The following is a 20,930-nucleotide window of genomic DNA, read 5'->3' on the forward strand; positions in this document are numbered from 1 at the left end:
AATGAGGCCTGGTGTACCGCAGAATGGAGAAAACGACCTTGTGTTCGACCGGCCATAGTCGAAACGGGATCCTGTTCATCGGGAGGGGTCTGGCGTACCGCAAAACAGAGGAAATGGACTTCTGTTGGACCTCCTACGGTCGAAACGGGGTCCTGTTGATCGGGAGGGGTGTGGCGTACCGCAAAACAGAGGAAGCGGACTTGTGTTGGAGCGCTACGGTCGAAACAGGGTCCTGTTCATCGGGAGGGGTGTGGCGTACCACAAAATGGGACTCCACGGGATATTGTTCATCTCCACCGTCGACCTCCTCCAGCCTCCACGGCCTACTGTTCATCCACCGTCGACCTCCTTCAGCCTCCACCTACGATTGTTCATCCATGGGCTCCTGTTCATCCAGCCTCCACCGCGCGCTCCTCCATCGACTATTGTTCAACCAGCCCTCTCCACGAGGTCTTGTTCAACCACCCCTCCACGGGCTACTATTCATCCAGCCCTCCATCGGCTACTGTTCAACCAGCCCTCCACTGGCTACTGTTCAACCAGCCCTCCATCGGCTACTGTTCAACCTTCCTCCACGGGGTCCTGTTCATCCAGCCCTCCACGGGATCCTATTCATCCACGCCCAACCGGCTCGATCGATTGGGGTCCTGTTCATCCAACAGAACACCACGGGGTCCTGTTCATCCAACAAAACACCACGGGGTCCTGTTCATCCAACCCCCACCAGGAACTGTTCATCCAAACCCCTCAAAAACGCTCACTGTTCATCCAGAGGCAGCATTGATCGGCTTCAGTTAGCAGCAGTAGTGAAGGAATCGCTCGATCGCTCGGGTTCAGTAACACTTAGCCTGTAGTGCAATTGCTCGGGTTTAGTAGGCGAACGCCTCGCTTGGGTTCAGGTAGAGCCCAATGCCTCGCACCCACGCACGTACGTGTACAAGAGAAATGCGCATCGCTCGGCCCCCGACCATCCACCGTAACCGGGAACTCCCCAATACTTTCCTCGCCCTTGCTTCTACCATGGTTTTTTCCGTCATGCACGGCCCAAAGAATGTCATGCAGCTGCGTCTCCGGCCCGCCCAAGACGAAAAGCCCATTTTCTGTCATGATTTTTTGTCACAGAAGTAGGAGCCCACCACATCTATGATGATACTGGGGTTTGTCACAATTATCGTCATAGAAGTGTCATAAGTATGACAAAAAAAATGTTCGGCCCAAAATGTCACGGATGTGTCTTTTTTTTGTAGTCTGAAGCTGCAGCAGCAGGAAGGACTAGGGGCTCCGGAGGCCTTGCGACCTCAGCAGTCGCGATGAAGATGGACACCACCAAGGTCAGCCCTGCCGCGGACGCCAGCTCCTCCCGAGGCTGAGCCTCCGAGCCCTAAGACGATGACACCACAGCTGGAGCCGCGGGAGCCACAGTGCCCCTTTGCGCTGAAGCTGCGGCAGCCACCTCGACATGCTCGACCACGACGACCTCAACGTTCTCTTTCTTCTTCTTCACCGACGACTATGGTCTGACATCGAACGAAGATACTAAGCATCGCACCAAGATTCGGGAGCAAAGCCAAGGGAGAATACTTACTGGTCCGAGGCGACATATCTCCTCTTCAGGCTCATCAGCGGAGGCCTCGTCGGGGCAGCGGGAGCCGCGCTCTTGGAAGCAGGGGAGCACGCGGTCGGCACCGCTCGAGATGGTGACGACAAAGGTGGAGTGCTGCCTAGAGGGATCATCGCAGTCCTGCCCCTCCTCCACGTCGTCCACTTCGGCTGCTTCAAGGAGGCCACCCCGGATCTCGTGGTGACCCCTGTGGGACGGGCCAGCTCCACCACCGGATGCGCATCCCCGTCGTCATCATCAGAGAAGTTGCGTAGGAGGTGTCCCAGCTTCGAGGCAGAGATTCTGCCCCCCCCTCCTCCTCGGTGGCCTTAGAGGAATGGTTGCCGGAGGACAGGTTCACCAAGGAGGCGGACGGTGGGGGAGGCCCGTCGGCATGGGTCTGAGCTCATTGAAGACAGGCATAGCAGCGACGATCTTCTCTCCGTCGTCTCGGTGGTACAGCGGGAGGCAATCATTTGGAGGGCCGCTCAGGTCCTTCCCAGTCAAGGAAAGCAGCACCTTGCTCAACTCCTCCTTAGGAAGGTTGTCCTGGCGCAGGTGGATCTTGTCGTCGGCGCCCCCGAGTTTCCACAAGGGGCGAGAGTGATCCTAGAGCGGCGCCCGACACTGCGTCAGGAAGTCCTTGATGATCATGGCCCCCATCAGCTTCTCGGCCTTCAGGTCGACCTCCATCTTCCTCATCAATAGCCTCAGATGGGGGTTGGTGATCTTCTCGGAAAGCCACCCCTTCTCGAAGGTCAGGAGCCCGGTCGGTAGCTCCAACTGGTCGTGGGAGCACTTGGCGTCCATTAGGACCCCTTTGTTCCGGGCGTCCTCCACTTTCTTCCCGGAGCGAGAGATCATGTTGCCGCCCCGAGCCGCGATGAACCCGACACACCCTGTAGGCCGGTCGCCAGTCAAGTGGAGGTAGAAGAAGTGGCGGAGCATGGCGATGGATGGCATCACCCCCACGAACACCTTGCAGTAGAAGGAGAAGATGGACAAGAGGAGGATAGAGTTGGGATGGATGTGGAGCATGTGGAGGCCGTAATGGTGGAGAACGGCATAGAAGAAGCGGGAGAAGGGAGGAATCAGCCCCGAGCAGACGATGTGCAGGAAGAAGGGATAAAAGGTATTGTTCATGGGCTCCGTCACGGCGGAGGCAACCCGGAGCACTGTCTTCCTCCACTCACTATCATCGCTCGCCGTCAGGAGAAGCGCAGTCTAGAGCTTCTCCTCGGTGACGGAGGGCGTGATCAGTGCCGGCTCGAACCAGGCGGGGTCGGCAGCCAGGGCTGGAGCTTTGGCTTTCTCAACGGCTATCGAGCAAAAGATTGGAGGGAAGGATCGGCAGATCTGGAGAATTTATTCAGTGTTGGGAGAAGGGATCTCGAGCAAGATGAAGGGAAGGCAATGAAGGCACGGCGGCATATGGCAGCCCTTTTGTCAGACGGAAATGGTTGTCGAGGCAGCATGGGGAAGTGGAGACGCCCATGTCCCATCAATCGCCATGAGTCGCTCAAGGCCGCAGGCGGTTAGGGCCCGCGGCGCCTCGCACTTGCCCTTTGGCGTCGCCTAGAAGCCAAGTCCAAGCACGCCTTGGGCCCGGGGGCTATTGTCGGTATTCTGAATACAGGGGGAACCCAGACTTGCCTGCCTATGGCCCACTGCGTGGCTCCATCGACGGACTGGTACGGCCCAGCTTCAGCATTGAAAAACTCAAGACCCTCGCGAGGGGCTAAGCCTCGCAAGGCGGACGACGCCAAGACCCCCGAGGGGATCGGCCTCCTTAGGCTGGCTCCCGAGGGGCGGGGAGTTCTATGCAAGGTGCACCTCACGAGGCTCAGCTGACGTGAGCCATGACGATCAAGGCCAGGTGGGCACAGGCGGGCGGCAACGGACGTGGAGTATCAGTTTCCTCTTTGGTGCAAAGGAGGCAAGTAGCAGGCCGGAGTCCCGAGGAATCAACCAAAGGTTTCCATTCTGGTGCAACGAGACCAAGACCTCCAGGACGGCAGGACGGAGGACATCACCGAGCCCACCGCGGTGTCATGACCAGAGGCTTTTCGCAGGCGAAGACCATTTTAGTTAGGATAGGATGTACTTCCTATCCCCCTTCAAATCTGGCCGTTGTGGGATCCCTTCCCGCCAACATTTGGGAAGAGGACCAAGGCCACTATAAATAGGACTTAGCCACCACCATAGAGGGGACGGACAGATCGGATCCATTCTCATCCGACCACCTCACCAGCTCTCTTGAGCTCAAGAACACCTCACCTCCTCAGGCCAGTTCATCCATTGTACTAGTTCATCCTCAGTCCTTCGCGGCAACCCACCAAAATGCTGGAGTAGGGTATTACACTGCAAGGTTGCCCGAACCAGGATAAACTATTGTGTCTCTCTGTCCCTTTGAGCTCGACGCGCTAGGCCTAGAGGATCTCGAGTAGGCAGGCTGGGTAGGTTGAGATCTCTGCAGGCACCCCAGAGTTCGAACCTATCAAGGGTTTGCGGAACCCGAAATCCGATAGTGGTTTTGTGTTTTAATTGGTGTTTGTGCCAAGTAAGACCTTTGGGATAGCTTACGGTGATAGTTGTTTTAATCTTGTTGAGAAACAGAAACTTTTGTGCCCAGGAAAATAATTTTCATAATTCACAAAAGCATGCTTTTGATCTAATTCTTTTTGCACTAGATTGGTACACAAATTGCCCAAGTTGTCCTAATTTTTCAGAATTTTTGGAGTTACAGAAGTATTCGGGAGTTACAGATTGCTAGAGACTGTTCTGTTTTTGACAGATTCTATTTTCTATGTGTTGTTTTCTTATTTTGATGAATCTATGGGTAGTATCGGGGGATATGAGGCAGTTGTACCTTCTCTCGAATTGGAAAGTAGCACATCAGAGAAAACCGTTCCTGTGATGCCTACACCAACTAAAGAGGAAGCTAATGATGATGATCATAAAATTTCAGATCAAGTTAATACTAAACCTCATAGGTCGACTAGAACACGTACCGCACCATAGTGGTACAGTAATCCTGTCCTGGAAGTCATGTTGTTAGACAATGGTGAACTTACGAACTATGAAGCACTATGATGCGCCCAGATTCCGATAAATGGCTTGAGGCCATGGAATCCGAGATAGGTTCCATGTATGAGAACAAAGTGTGGACTTTGGTGTACTTGCCCAATGATCGGCAAGCCATTGAGATAAATGGATCTTCAAGAGGAAGACGGACGCTGATGGTAATATCACTATTTACAAAGCTCGACTTGTCACAAAAGGTTTTCGACAAGTTGACTACGATGAGACTTTCTCACCCGTAGTGATGCTTAAGTCTGTCCGAATCATGTTAGCAATTGTCGCATTTTAGGATTATGAAATCTGGCAAATGTACATCAAACTGCATTCCTTAACGGGTTTCTTAAAAGAAGAGTTGTATATGATGCAACCAAAACGTTTTGCCGATCCTAAGGGTGCTATCAAAGTGTGCAAAGCTCCAGTGATCCATCTATGGACTCGTGTAAGCATCTCGGAGTTGGAATATATGCTTAGATGGTATGATCAAGGCATTTGGTTTTATACAGACTTACGGTGAAACCTGTATTTACAAGAAAGTGAGTGGGAGCTCTGTAGCATTTCTGATATTATATGTGGATGACATATTGCTGATTAGAAATGATATAGGATTTTAGGATAGCATAAAAGTATACTTGAATAAGAATTTTTCAATGAAAGACTTCGGTGAAGCTACTTATATATTGGGCATCAAGATCTACAGGGATAGATCGAGACGCTTAATAGGACTTTTGCAAAGCACATACCTTGACAAAGTTCTGAAGAAGTTAAAAATAGACCAGTCAAAGAAATGGTCCTTCCCTGTATTGCAATGTGTGAAGTTGAGTAAGACTCAAAACCCGACCACGGCAGAAGAAAGAGAAAGGATGAAAGTCATTCCATATGCCTCAGCCATATGCTCTATAATGTATGCCATGTTGCGTACCAGACCTAACGGGTGCCTTGCCATGAGTCTGGCAAGGGGGTACAATAGTGATCTAGGAGTGAATCACTGGACAACGACCAAAATTATTCTTAGGTACTTAAATAGGACTAAGGAAATGTTTCTCAGTTATGTAGGTGATAAAGAGTTCAGAGTAAAGGGTTATGTCGATGCAAGCTTTAAACACTGATCCAGACGACTCTAAGTCTCAATCTGGATACATATTAAACGTGGGAGCAATTAGTTAGATTAGCTCCATGCAAGAGCATTGTAGACATAAATATTTGCAAAAATACGCACGGATCTAAAAGTTGCAGACCCATTGACTAAAACCTCTCTCACAAGCAAAACATGATCACACCTTAGAACTCATTGGGTGTTAATCACGTCGCGATGTGAACTAGATTATTGACTCTAGTGCAAGTGGGAGACTATGGGAAATCTGCCCTAGAGGCAATAACAAAGTGGTTGTTATTATATTTCCTTAATCATGATAAAGGTTTATTATTCATGCTAGAATTGTATTGACCAAAAACTTAAATACATGTGTGGATACATAAACAAATAATGTGTCCCTAGTGAGCCTCTACTAGACTAGCTCATTGATCAAAAGATGGTTAAGATTTCCTGACCATAGACATGAGTTGGCATTTGATAACAGGATCACATCATTAGGAGAATGATGTGATGGATAAGACCCTACCGTTAGCATAGCATATGACCGTTCAGTTTATTGCTACAACTTTCTTAATGTCAAATACATGTTTGTTCGACCATGAGATCATGCAACTCCCAGACTCCGGAGGAATGCCTTGTGTGCCATCAAACGTCACAACATAACCGGGTGATCATAAAGGTGCTCTACAGGTATCTCCGAATGTGTTTGTTGAGTTGGCATGGATCGAGACTAGGATTTGTCACTCCGTATGACGGAGAGGTATCTCTGGACCCTTTCGGTAATACAACATCACAGGAAGCTTGCAAGCAAAGTGACTAAGGAGTTAGTTAAATGATGATGTATTATGGAACGAGTAAAGAGACTTACCGGTAACGAGATTGAACTAGGTATGGAGATACCAATGATTAAATCTCGGGCAAGTAACATACCGATGGACAAACGAACTACGTATGTTGTCATAAAGGTCTGACCGATAAAGATCTTCGTAGAATATGTAGGAACCAATATGGGCATCCAGGTCCCGCTATTGTCTATTGATCGGAGAAGCGTCTTGGTCATGTCTACATCATTCTCGAACCCGTAGGGTCGCATGCTTAACATTCATTGATGATATAGTATTATATGAGTTATGTAGGTTGGTGACCGAATGTTGTTCGGAGTCCTGGATGAGATCGCGGACATGACAAGGAGCTCCGGAATAGTCCGGAGGTAAAATTGATATATGGGATAATAGTGTTTGGTCTCTGGAAGGGTTCCGGAATTCACCAGAAAGGGTTTCGGATGTTTCCGAACTGTTTGGGTACGAGAACACTTTATTTCGGCCAAGGGGTAAAGCCCACGGGGCCTTAGGAAGGTGCAAAATGCAGTTTTGTGGAGGCCAAGGGGATAGACGCCAGGGACCCTGGCGTCTGGGGCCAGACGCCAAGGACCCTGGCGTCTGGTGCTGGAGTCCGAGAAGGACTATTGTCTTGCGGGCTAAACCGACTTTGAGGAGGCTCTGTCTCAAGAAACGATCCCGGGGCTCAACATATAAATAGAGGGGCAGGGCTAGCACCCTGAACACATCAAGATTCACCAAGCCTTGTGTTGGCAACCCCGCCCCCTCTAGTTTATCCTCCGTCATAGTTTCCGTTGTGCTTGTTGAAGCCCTGCGGAGATTGTTCTTCACCACCACCGTCACCACGTCATCATTCTGCCGGAACTCATCTACTACTTCGCCCCTCTTACTGGATTAAGAAGGCGAGGACGTCATCGAGCTGAACATGTGATGAAAGCGGAGGTGTCGTACGTTCGGTACTTGATCGGGACGGATCATGAAGGTGTACGACTACATCAACCGTGTTGATAAACGCTTCCGCTTAGCGATCTTCAAGGGTATGAAGATGTTGTCCCCCTCTCGTAGCTATGCATCTTCATGGATAGATCTTGCATGTGCGTAGATTTTTTTTTGTTTTCCATGCAACATTCCCCGACAATTGGTACTTAGAGAATTGAGAGAAATTTTTGTTATTCTTGGATTGGTCAATTGCATGCAATAGGAATGGAAAAACTGGCCAACATGTTTGCAAGGGCAATACCAAGGTCATACTAGAGAGCTCACCATCATACTAGAAGAAGTTACATGACATGACATGACCTATGGATTTGACACTCCTTTCTTTCGCATGCTAGGGCCTCACAACGACATCAACATGCTTCACCAATTTCAATTGTTCGAAAAAGAATTTATAATGAGAAGGCTTTGGAATGCAACTATGCCATCAATGAGCACGACTACACCATGGGTACTAGCTTACGATGATACTCAAAAGGGTACAACTATGAAGACTATCTCTAAGCCACAAGGTAAAAAAATATCTTTTCTTAAATGCAAGAGGGTGCTATGAAGGTTGTGGAGGGACATTTGGGGTGCTCCGAGCTCAATGAGCTATTGTTGGTGGACCTACAAATATGTGGGATCCCAAAATATTATGGAAGTGATGACTTGTTATGCGATCATGCACGATATGATTGTGTAGGATGTTCATGATGGCATACATAATGTTGATTTTAAAAACCAGGGAACAAGTCCATCTCATGCAACAAGAGGCAATATCAGGTTAATTTTGTTTTCTTAGGAAGCATCTGTAACTTCGAAATCGAGAAGTCCACCGACAACGTTTCAATTACCTTTTTGAGCATGCGCCAATGCATATAGAAACCAATAGAATCACATGTCCTTTGTTTTCCGAACTATGTCCTCAATAATATTTATGTTTTAACTACATACTTCGAAAATTTTAACTATGCATCTATTCTCTATCGACCTCAGCACCGACTACATCTTCGACTCACAATAGCCAGGACTTGTCCGGTCGCGATTGTCGGTCGTGGACTGCTCATACGATTTTGTAGTCATTGGTGCTGGTGCTCGGTCCTTTGTTAGCCTGTAGGTACATGCACATTATATAGGATGGAGAATAAACACTTCATCTGTATGCAATGCTGGTTGAAGTTAAATGGGCAAATCAAGTGGCTTGCCGCTATTGCCAATTCCATCAAGACTGCCATGCTCAATGAAGAAAAAGGTGTGGATCCAGCCTTTCCGACAACAAGATGGGCTTCCTCCTGCAAGAAGGTGGTTAGGAACCGGAAGAAACGAGAGGAGGAGAAGGAGAAGCAAGAAAGATGACAAAAACAATCATGGAGATGGGCTTCCTCCTACCAAGAAGACGGAAACGTTCCAGGTCATCATGGAGAAGGAGGAGGCATATGTCTCACGCACAATGAGGAGAAGGAGAGAAAGAAGGCGAAGAGGTTTGGCACCTCATGAGGATGCAAGACAATAAGTTGAAGCTCCAAGAGAAAAGGTTTGAGATTGCCGCTTCAGATGACTCCAAAATGTTGTCGTGAAGACGTCAGACTGTTGGGAAACGTAGCAGAAATTCAAAATTTTCCTACGAGTCGCCAAGATCTATCTATGGAGAGAGAGGGGAGTGCATCTACATACCCTTGTAGATCGCTAAGCGGAAGCGTTCAAGAGAACGGGGTTGAGGGAGTCGTACTCATCGTGATCCAAATCACCGGAGATCCTAGTGCCGAACGGACGGCACCTCCGCGTTCAACACACGTGCAGCCCGGTGACGTCTCCCACGCCTTGATCCAGCAAGGAGAGAGGGAGAGGTTGGGGAAGACTCCGTCCAGCAGCAGCACAACGGCGTGGTGGTGATGGGGGAGCGTGGCATTCCAGCAGGGCTTCGCCAAGCACCGCGAGAGATGAGGAGGGAGAGAGGTAGGGCTGCGCCAGGGAGAGGTCAAAACTCATGTGTTTGAAGCCCCCAATACCTCAAGTATATATAGGGGAAGGGGAGGGGCTGCGCCCCCATCTAGGGTTCCCTCCCTAGGGGTGGCGGCAGCCCCAAAACCCATCTAGGGTGCGGCCAAGGGGGGGAGAGGGGGAAACTTGCCCCCCAAGCAAGGTGGAGGCGCCCCCTCCCCAAACCCTAGGCGCCTTGGGCCCTGGTGGGGGGAGCACCAACCCACCTAGGGCTGGTCCCCTCCCACACTTGGCCCATGCAGCCCTCTGGGGCCGGTGGCCCCACCTGGTGGACCCCCGGGACCCTCCCGGTGGTCCCGGTACGTTACCGATAGCACCCGAAACTTTTCCGGTGACCAAAACAGGACTTCCCATATATAAATATTTACCTCCGGACCATTCCAGAACTCCTCGTGACGTCCGGGATCTCATCGAGGACTCCGAACAACATTCAGTAACCACATACATCTATTCCCTATAACCCTAGCGTCATTGAACCTTAAGTGTGTAGACCCTACGGGTTAGGGAACCATGCAGACATGACCGAGACGTTCTCCGGTCAATAACCAACAGCGGGATCTGGATACCCATGTTGGCTCCCACATGTTCCATGATGATGCCATCGGATGAACCACGATGTCAAGGATTCAATCAATCCCGTATACAATTCCCTTTGTCTAGCGGTATAGTACTTGCCCGAGATTCGATCGTCGGTATCCCGATACCTTGTTCAATCTCGTTACAGGCAAGTCTCTTTACTCGTTCCGTAACACATCATCCCGTGATCAACTCCTTGATCACATTGTGCACATTATGATGATGTCCTACCGAGTGGGCCCAGAGATACCTCTCCGTCACACGGAGTGACAAATCCCAGTCTCGATTCGTGCCAACCCAAGAGACACTTTCGTAGATACCCGTAGTGCACCTTTATAGCCACCAGTTAAGTTGTGACGTTTGGCACACCCAAAGCATTCCTACGGTGTCCAGGAGTTGCACAATCTCATGGTCTAAGGAAAAGATACTTGACATTTAGAAAAGCTTTAGCATACGAACTACACGATCTTGTGCTATGCTTAGCATTGGGTCTTGTCCATCACATCATTCTCCTAATGTTGTGATCCCGTTATCAACGACATCCAATGTCCATGGTCAGGAAACCGTAACAATCTATTGATCAACGAGCTAGTCAACTAGAGGCTTACTAGGGACATGGTGTTGTGTATGTATCCACACATGTATCTGAGTTTCCTATCAATACAATTCTAGCATGGATAATAAACAATTATCATAAACAAGGAAATATAATAATAACCATTTTATTATTGCCTCTAGGGCATATTTCCAACAGTCTCCCACTTGCACTAGAGTCAATAATCTAGTTCACATCACTATGTGATTGTAATGAATTGACACCCATGGGGTTTGATCATATCTTGCTTGTGAGAGAGGTTATTAGTCAACGGATCTGAACCTTTCAGATCCGTGTGTGCTTTGCAAATCTCTATGTCATCTCCTAGATGCAGCTACCACGCTCTATTTTGGAGCTATTCCAAATAACTGTGCTACTATACGAATCCGGTTTACTACTCAGAATAATCCGGATTAGTGTCAAAGCTTGCATCGGCGTAACCCTTTACGACGAACTCTTTTACCACCTCCATAATCGAGAAAAATCCTTAGTGTACTAGTTACTAAGGATAAGTTTGACCTCTGTCCTGTGATCCATTCCTGGATCACCCTTGTACCCCTTGACTGACTCATGGCAAGGCACACTTCCAGTGCGGTACACAGCATAGCATACTATAGAGCCTACGTCTGAAGCATAGGGGACGACCTTCGTCCTTTCTCTCTCTTCTGTCATGGTCATGTCTTGAGTCTTACTCAATACTCACACCATATAACACAGCCAAGAACTCCTTCTTTGCTGATCTATTTTGAACTCCTTCAAAATCTTGTCATGGTGTGTATTCATTTGAAAGTACTATTAAGCGTTTTGATCTATGCTTATAGATCTTGATGCTCAATGTTCAAGTAGCTTAATCCAGGTTTTCCATTGAAAAACACTTTTCAAATAACCCTATATGCTTTCCAGAAATTCTACATCATTTCCGATCAACAATATGTCAACAACATATACTCATCAGAAATGCTATAGTGCTCCCACTCACTTCTTTGGAAATACAAGTTTCTCATAAACTTTGTATAAACCCAAAATCTTTGATCGTCTCATCAAAGCGTATATTCCAACTCCGAGATGCTTACTCCAGTCCTTAGAAGGATTGCTAGAGCTTTGCACACTTATTAGCATCTTTCAGGATTGACAAAACCTTCTGGTTGTATCACATACAACCTTTCCTCAAGGGTATCGTCGAGGAAACAATGTTTTTTGACATCCTATCTGCAAAATTTCATAAATCATGCAGTAATTGCTAATATAATTCCAACAGACTCTTAGCATCGCTACGAGTGAGAAAGTCTCATCGTAGTCAACTCCTTGAACTTGTCGGAAAACATCTTAATGACAAGTCGAGCTTTCTTAATCGTGATACTTACCATCATTGTCCGTCTTCCTTTTAAAATCCATCTGTACCCAACAGCCTTACGACCATCAAGTAATTCTTCCAAAGTCTATACTTTGTTTTTCATACATGGATCCTCTCTTAGATTTTTACGGCCTCTAGCCATTTGTCGGAATTCGGGCCCACCATCGCTTCTCCATAGCTCGTAGGTTCATTGTTTTCTAGCAACATGACTTCCAAGACAGGATTACCGTACCACTCTGAAGTAGTACGCATCCTTGTCGACCTACAAGGTTTGGTAGTGACTTGATCCGAAGTTTCATGATCACTATCATCAGCTTCCACTTCAATTGGTGTAGGTGCCACAGGAACAACTTCCTGTGCCCTTCCACACACTGGTTGAAGTGATGGTTCAATAACCTCATCAAGTCTCCACCATCCTCCCACTCAATTCTTTCAAGAGAAACCTTTCCTCGAGAAAGGACCCGTTTCTAGAAACAATCACTTTTGCTTCCGGATCTGAAATAGGAGGTATATCCAAGTGTTTTGGGTGTCCTATGAAGATGTATTTATCCGCTTTGGGTTCGAGCTTATCAGGATGAAACTTTTTCACATAAGTGTCGCAGCCCCAAACTTTCAAGAAATGACAGCTTAGGTTTCCCTAAACCATAGCTCATACGGTGTCATCTCAATGGAATTACGTGGTGCCCTATTTAAAGTGAATGTGGTTGTCTCTAATGCTTAACCCATAAACGATAGTGGTAATTCGATAAGAGACATCATGGTATGCACCATATCCAATAGGGTGCAGCTATGATGTTCGGACACACCATCACACTATGGTGTTCCAGGCGGTATTAGTTGTGAAACAATTTCCACAAGGTCTTAATTGTGTACCAAATTCGTAACTCAGATATTCATCTCTATGATCATATCATAGACATTTTATCCTTTTGCCACGAAGATCTTCAACTTCACTCTGAAATTACTTGAACCTTTCAATAATTCAGACTTGTGTTTCATCAAGTAAATATACTCAGCATCTACTCAAGTCATCTGTGAAGTAAGAACATAACAATATCCACTGTGTGCCTCAGCACTCATTGGACAACACACATCAAAATGTATTACCTCCAACAAGTTGCTCTCTTGTTCCATCTTACTGAAAAACGAGGCTTTTCAGTCATCTTGCCCATGTGGTATGATCTGCATGTCTCAAGTGATTTAGAATTAAGTGAGTCCAAGCAATCCATCTGCATGGAGTTTCTTCATGCGCACATACCAATAGACATGGTTCGCATGTCTCAAACTTTTCAAAAACGAGTGAGTCCAAAGATCCATCAACATGGAGCTTCTTCATGCGTTTTATACCAATATGACTCAAATGGCAGTGCCACAAGTATGTGGTACTATCATCACTATCTTATATCTTTTAGCATGAACATGTGTATCACTACGATCGAGATTCAATAAACCATTCATTTTAGGTGCAAAACCATTGAAGGTATTATTCAAATAAACAGAGTAACCATTATTCTCCTTAAATGAATAACCGTATTGCGATAGACATAATCCAATCATGTCTATGCTCAACGCAAACACCAAATAACAATTATTTAGGTTTAACACCAATCCCGATGGTAGAGGGAGCGTGCGATGTTTTATCACATCAACCTTGGAAACACTTCCAACACACATCGTCATCTCACCTTTAGCTAGTCTCCGTTTATTCCGTAGCTCTTTTATTTCGAGTTACTAACACTTAGCAACCGAACCGGTATCTTAATACCCTGGTGCTACTAGGAGTACTAGTAAAGTACACATTTATTTCAATGTATATCCAATATACTTCTGTCAACCTTGCCAGCCTTCTCATCTACCAAGTATCTAGGGTAGTTCTGCTTCAGTGACCGTTCCCTCATTACAGAAGCACTTAGTCTCGGGTTTGGGTTCAACCCTGGGTTTCTTCACTGGAGCAGCAACTGATTTGCCGTTTCATGAAGTATCCCTTCTTGTCCTTGCCCTTCTTGAAACTAGTGGTTTCACTAACCATCAACAATTGATGCTCCTTCTTGATTTCTACTTTCGCGGTGTCAAACATCGCGAATATTTCAAGGATCATCATATCTATCCCTGATATGTTATAGTTCATCACGAAGCTCTAGTAGCTTGGTGGCAATGTCTTTGGAGAAACATCACTATCTCATCTGGAAGATTAACTCCCACTCGATTCAAGTGATTGTTGTACCCAGACAATCTGAGCACAAGCTCAACGATTGAGCTTTTCTCCCTTAGTTTGCAGGCTAAGAAACTCGTCGGAGGTCTTATACCTCTTGACGTGGGCACGAGCCTGAAATCCCAATTTCAGCCCTCGAAACATCTCATATGTTCCGCGACATTTCGAAATCGTCTTCGCTGCCTCAATTCTAAACCGTTTAACATTACTGAACTATCACGTAGTTATCAAAACGTGTATGTCAGATGTTCGCAACATCCACAGACGACGTTCGAGGTTCAGCACACCGAGCGGTGCATTAAGGACATAAGCCTTCTACGTAGCAATGAGGACAATCCTCAGTTTACGGACCCAGTCCGCATAATTGCTACTATCAACTTTCAACTAATTTTCTCTAGGAACATATCTAAAACAGTAGAACTAAAGCGCGAGCTACGACATAATTTGCAAAAACCTTTTGACTATGTTCAGGATAATTAAGTTCATCTTATGAACTCCCACTCAGATAGACATCCCTCTAGTCATCTAAGTGATACATGATCCGAGTCAACTAGGCCGTGTCCGATCATCACGTGAGACGGACTAGTCATCATCGGTGAACATCTTCATGTTGATCGTATCTACTATACGACTCATGTTCGACCTTTCGGTCTCTTGTGTTCCGAGGCCATGTCTGTACATGCTAGGCTCGTCAAGTCAACCTAAGTGTTTCGCGTGTGTAAATCTGGCTTACACCCGTTGTATGTGAACGTTAGAATCTATCACACCCGATCATCACGTGGTGCTTCGAAACAACGAACTTTCGCAACGGTGCACAGTTAGGGGGAACACTTTCTTGAAATTTTAATGAGGGATCATCTTATTTACTACCGTCGTTCTAAGCAAATAAGATGCATAAACATGATAAACATCACATGCAATCAAATAGTGACATGATATGGCCAATATCATTTTGCTCCTTTTGATCTCCATCTTCGGGGCTCCATGATCATCATCGTCACCGGCATGACACCATGATCTCCATCATCATGATCTCCATCATCGTGTCTCCATGAAGTTGTCTCGCCAACTATTACTTCTACTACTATGGCTAACGGTTTAGCAATGAAGTAAAGTAATTACATGGCATTATTCAGTGACACGCAGGTCATACAATAAATAAAGACAACTCCTATGGCTCCTGCCGGTTGTCATACTCATCGACATGCAAGTCGTGATTCCTATTACAAGAACATGATCAATCTCATACATCACATATTCATTCATCACATTCTTTTGGCCATATCACATCACATAGCATACCCTGCAAAAACAAGTTAGACGTCCTCTAATTGTTGTTTGCATGTTTTACGTGGCTGCTATGGGTTTCTAGCAAGAACGTTTCTTACCTACGCAAAAGCCACAACGTGATATGCCAATTGCTATTTACCCTTCATAAGGACCCTTTTCATTGAATCCGATCCGACTAAAGTGGGAGAGACTGGCACCCGCTAGCCACCTTATGCAACAAGTGCATGTCAGTCAGTGGAACCTGTCTCACGTAAGTGTACGTGTAAGGTCGGTCCGGGCCGCTTCATCCCACAATACCGTCGAAACAAGATAGGACTAGTAACGGTAAGCAATTGAACAAAATCAACGCCCACAACTACTTGTGTTCTACTCGTGCAAAGAATCTACGCAATAGACCTAGCTCATGATGCCACTGTTGGGGAACGTAGCAGAAATTCAAAATTTTCCTACGAGTCACCAAGACCTATCTATGGAGAGACTAGCAATGAGAGAGAGGGGAGTGCATCTACATACCCTTGTAGATCGCTAAGCGGAAGCGTTCAAGAGTACGGGGTTGAGGGATTCGTACTCGTCGTGATCCAAATCACCGGAGATCCTAGTGCCGAACGGACGGCACCTCCGCGTTCAACACACGTGCAGCCCGGTGACGTCTCCCACGCCTTGATCCAGCAAGGAGAGAGGGAGAGGTTGGGGAAGACTCCGTCCAGCAGCAGCACAACGGCGTGGTGGTGATGGGGCAGCGTGGCATTCCATCAGGGCTTCGCCAAGCACCGCGAGAGATGAGGAGGGAGAGAGGTAGGGCTGCGCCAGGGAGAGGTCAAAACTCATGTATTTGCAGCCCCCAATACCTCAAGTATATATAGGGGAAGGGGAGGGGCTGCGCCCCCATCTAGGGTTCCCTCCCTAGGGGTGGCGGCAGCCCCAAAACCCATCTAGGGTGCGGCCAAGGGGGGGAGAGGGGGAAACTTGCCCCCCAAGCAAGGTGGAGGAGCCCCCTCCCCAAACCCTAGGCGCCTTGGGCCCTGGTGGGGGCGCACGAGCCCACCTGGGGCTGGTCCCCTCCCACACTTGGCCCATGCAGCCCTCTGGGGCCGGTGGCCCCACCTGGTGGACCCCTGGGACCCTCCCGGTGGTCCCGGTACATTACCGATAGCACCCGAAACTTTTCCGGTGACCACAACAGGACTTCCCATATATAAATCTTTACATCCGGACCATTCCGGAACTCCTCGTGACGTACGGGATCTCATCCGGGACTCCGAAGAACATTCGGTAACCACGTACATCTATTCCCTATAACCCTAGCATCACTGAACCTTAAGTGTGTAGACCCTACGGGTTCGGGAACCATGCAGACATGACTGAGACGTTCTCCGGTCAATAACCAATAGCAGGATCTGGATACCCATGTTGGCTCCCACATGTTCCATGATGATCTCATCGAATGAACCACGATGTCAAGGATTCAATCAATCCCGTATACAATTCCCTTTGTCTAGCGGTATAGTACTTGCCCGAGATTCGATCGTCGGTATCCTGATACCTTGTTCAATCTCATTACTGGCAAGTCTCTTTACTCGTTCTGTAACACATCATCCCGCGATCAACTCCTTGATCACATTGTGCACATTATGATGATGTCCTACCGAGTGGGCCCAGAGGTACCTCTCCGTCACACGGAGTGACAAATCCCAGTCTCGATTCATGCCAACCCAACAGACACTTTCGGAGATACCCGTAGTGCACCTTTATAGCCACCAGTTATGTTGTGACGTTTGGCACACCCAAAGCATTCCTACGGTGTCTGGGAGTTGCACAATCTCATGGTCTAAGGAAAAGATACTTGACATTTAGAAAAGCTTTAGCATACGAACTACACGATCTTGTGCTATGCTTAGGATTGGGTCCTGTCCATCACATCATTCTCCTAATGATGTGATCCCGTTATCAACGACATCCAATGTCCATGGTCAGGAAACCGTAACCATCTATTGATCAACGATCTAGTCAACTAGAGGCTTACTAGGGGCATGGTGTTGTCTATGTATCCACACATGTATCTGAGTTTCCTATCAATACAATTCTAGCATGGATAATAAACAATTATCATAAACAAGGAAATATAATAATAACCATTTTATTATTGCCTCTAGGGCATATTTCCAACACAGACTTGGATCCCGACGCGACGAAGATTGTCCAAGCCTATCGCGCGAACAGATTGAAGAGCTTGGCAAAATTGGAGGAGGCCGGACCAGCCAAAGAGTGAGGTCTTTGCCATGGACGCCAGACCGTGAGCCAAAGAAGGAGGTCATTGGAACGGACAACCTGACTAGCAACATTTATGATTGGTTTGGGTTAAAAACTTATTGAACATCTGGAGCTTTTTGGACATGATTGCACATGTTTAAAACTATTAGGCATGTAAATGATATTCATCTAAATATGTTTTCAAATGGAGGAGGCTGGACTAGGACGTATGTCGTTGGATGATCTCCGCCCCTTACCCGTGACATTTGGTGATATTGGTAGTGGCGTTGGAGTTGCACTGAACACGTTGGGGAGATAAGGGCATCTTCAACGATAACCTGCAAATTTTCTTTCGCATCCGTCCGCGGGCAGGGGGGACCAGTCCGCCGACACGGACGCGGGAGGCCACCATCCAACCATACCCGCATATATTTCAAACTCTTTTTCAACAAATCGGATGAAATTCGTGCAAACAAGGCCGTATTTCATATAAACATGACAGATTTCATACAAACACGGCATATTTTCATTACATTTCGAACAAAAAAATGACATGTCCCTAAACCTATTCTATGGCAGGGGCGCCCAACGTCCAACCCGTGTCGTCTTCCATACGCCGTCTTCATGACCACCGTCGATAAGACCGATGAAGTGAAGGTGCGGTCTTCGGCGAGGAAGAGTATAACACGGGAGACGAACTGGCCCACATGGGACACAATGCCCTTCTGCCTCCCATGGCCTACTCATCCTCGGAGGAGTCCATGACCTATCCGTCACCGGTGGACATGAGGTCCACGATAGAAATGGTGGCACCGGCGTTGTCCTCGTCCCAGTGTGTCGCTTGATGGTTCGTCGGCGACGCGTAGGAGGAGCAGCTGGCATTCTTCTCGTCCGCGATCGCCTGCAGTTGCGCCTCCGCAGTGGCTGCTTCCTGGCGAGTGGCGACTTGAGCACGGACGACATCATAGATGGCACGCTGCTCCATAACGAAGTTGGGGTTTGTCGTGACAATGGCCGTCACGGCCTCCTCGCTCGCCCGCTCACCATAGATCTGACCATGCGCCAGCCAGTGCTGCTGCAGGACAACATGTTCCTCATGCGCCTGCTGGAACGCCGACAGAGGCGTCGGCGGCTACACCTCCTCCAAGGCGGCGTTGTAGTGCGCCTGCGCCTGCTCCATGGTGAAGCCGGCGTGCACAGGGGGCACGGGAGCCGGGGCGGTGTCGTCGGAGCTCGTCTCCATCGTGGTGTCGTCCTCGGTGTCAGAGACCTCGGGCGAGCTGGCCAGCAAGCTGACCTCAATCCTCCTGGCACGGCGGCTCTGCCAGGCAGGGGCAAGGGCGACCACGACGTGCTTTGTCTCCGTGGAAAGGCTTTCCCATAGAGCTTTGCCGGCTGCAGTCATGGCGGACGCAGTGCAAGGGAGGAGGATGAGGAGGTGCTTGTGTTATGATGTGGAGTTAGTTGGGTGTGGACGCCTTTGAATAGCGGATTCCGATGAGGCGAGTCATACGGGTGCGTCAATGCGCGGTGCAGGAGTGGATTTCTCGGCCAGCGAGCCTGCTTAATGGTGGCATACAGACGGTCAATGGCATTGAACTGGCGTGGTCACCGAAGACGCGTCGCGGCCGGCGCCCCCGGCCGACGCGCCGCTTCAATGGCGGTGGCAGTGAAAGGTCGCATCCGTCCTGAGTCGTCTTCAATGTTGAACGGCGCGCTCTACAGCGGCATGAATGTGGACAGCTGACGTCGGACGGGAACGCGTGCGGGTCAGGGAGAAGGGGTTTTGATGGGTCAGGGCGGTCAGAAAAGGGTGTGGAATCAGTTCGGAATTCCGTAAAACCCTCATCTTTGTCTCCGGTTTACGGGAGAAATTACGTCCGGACCGTATCGCGGACTGATACCGACCCGCGTTAGATGTCCTCCGTTGTCCGGACAGCGCAATCCAAACGCATTGGAGATGCCTAAACAAAGGGCGACTCATACGCGCCGGCGCGCCGGCCTAATAATTCGGCCGATCCACTGTGAACCGTCTGATTAAGTCATCCGCAGTCATACGATCCATGCGGTCGTCTTCCTCTGTTCCTCATGAGCACGTACGAAAAAAAGACCCCTGCCTCTCATCGCTCCCCTTCGTCTTGCCGGGTCACACGCTGCCCGGTTGCCGCACCTAGCCAGCTGTCCTCTTCATCGATCACCGCCCTTCGGATGTCCTCGTTGCCGGTCGCCGCCCTCGCCAGATGTCCTTGTCGCCGGTTGTCGCGCTCGCCGCCGAGCGCCGCACTCGCCGCTGGTCGCCGCCTGCACTTGACGCTGACTCCATGCATGCAGCTGCGGACTGCGGTCACAGCTCCGGTGGCGACGGCCGCAGCTCGCTGGCATGCTCATGTCCCTCGCCATGGACGCATGTCTTGCATCTCATGTCCATGGATGCATCGCTGCTCTGGCCGGCACGATTTGCAGCGCGCGACCCCATGATTGCAGCACCAGGTTGCACCGCTCTGTCATCCTCGCCGACAACGCTCTCTGGCGCCCGTCTGTTGCCCCATCGCCGTCATCTCCTTGGGTCGCTGCTTCCCCGATTATAACCATGGTAGCAAAATAAAAGGTCGGATGTAGCTTTTGTTGGTGCCGGTTGCAGGCTTGCAGCTCACCGTGGTAGCGCCCCCGTCTTCATCTCAGAACTGCTTGATTTGGTTGAAGCAAAAAAACACCGGTTCCAGCTATTGTAGGCAACGGTTCCAGCATCCGCATTGCATGGTTGTAGCTCCGGCATGAAGCAAAGAATTGTGTGCCGGTCGTAGCATCATGCAGCTCTGCCATGAAGGATGTATCAAATTTCCTCGCCGGTAGTAGCAAAAGCGGACGACGGTTGCAGCAAAAAGGTCGTCGCCGTCGCACCATTGCCTGTGAATGCAACTCCCGTAGTGGTTAGTTCCAGCAGTTCTTACCGACGGTTGTAACTTTTGGCGACAGTGCTTCTAGCTTCCCCGAGGCAACGTATGCAGCTTCCGGCGACATTGGTTCCAGCATCTCCCCCGTCGCTTCCAACAACCCTCGT

This window comes from Triticum aestivum, chromosome 1B, assembly GCF_018294505.1.
Source record: "Triticum aestivum cultivar Chinese Spring chromosome 1B, IWGSC CS RefSeq v2.1, whole genome shotgun sequence".
Classification (NCBI taxonomy): Eukaryota; Viridiplantae; Streptophyta; class Magnoliopsida; order Poales; family Poaceae; genus Triticum; species Triticum aestivum.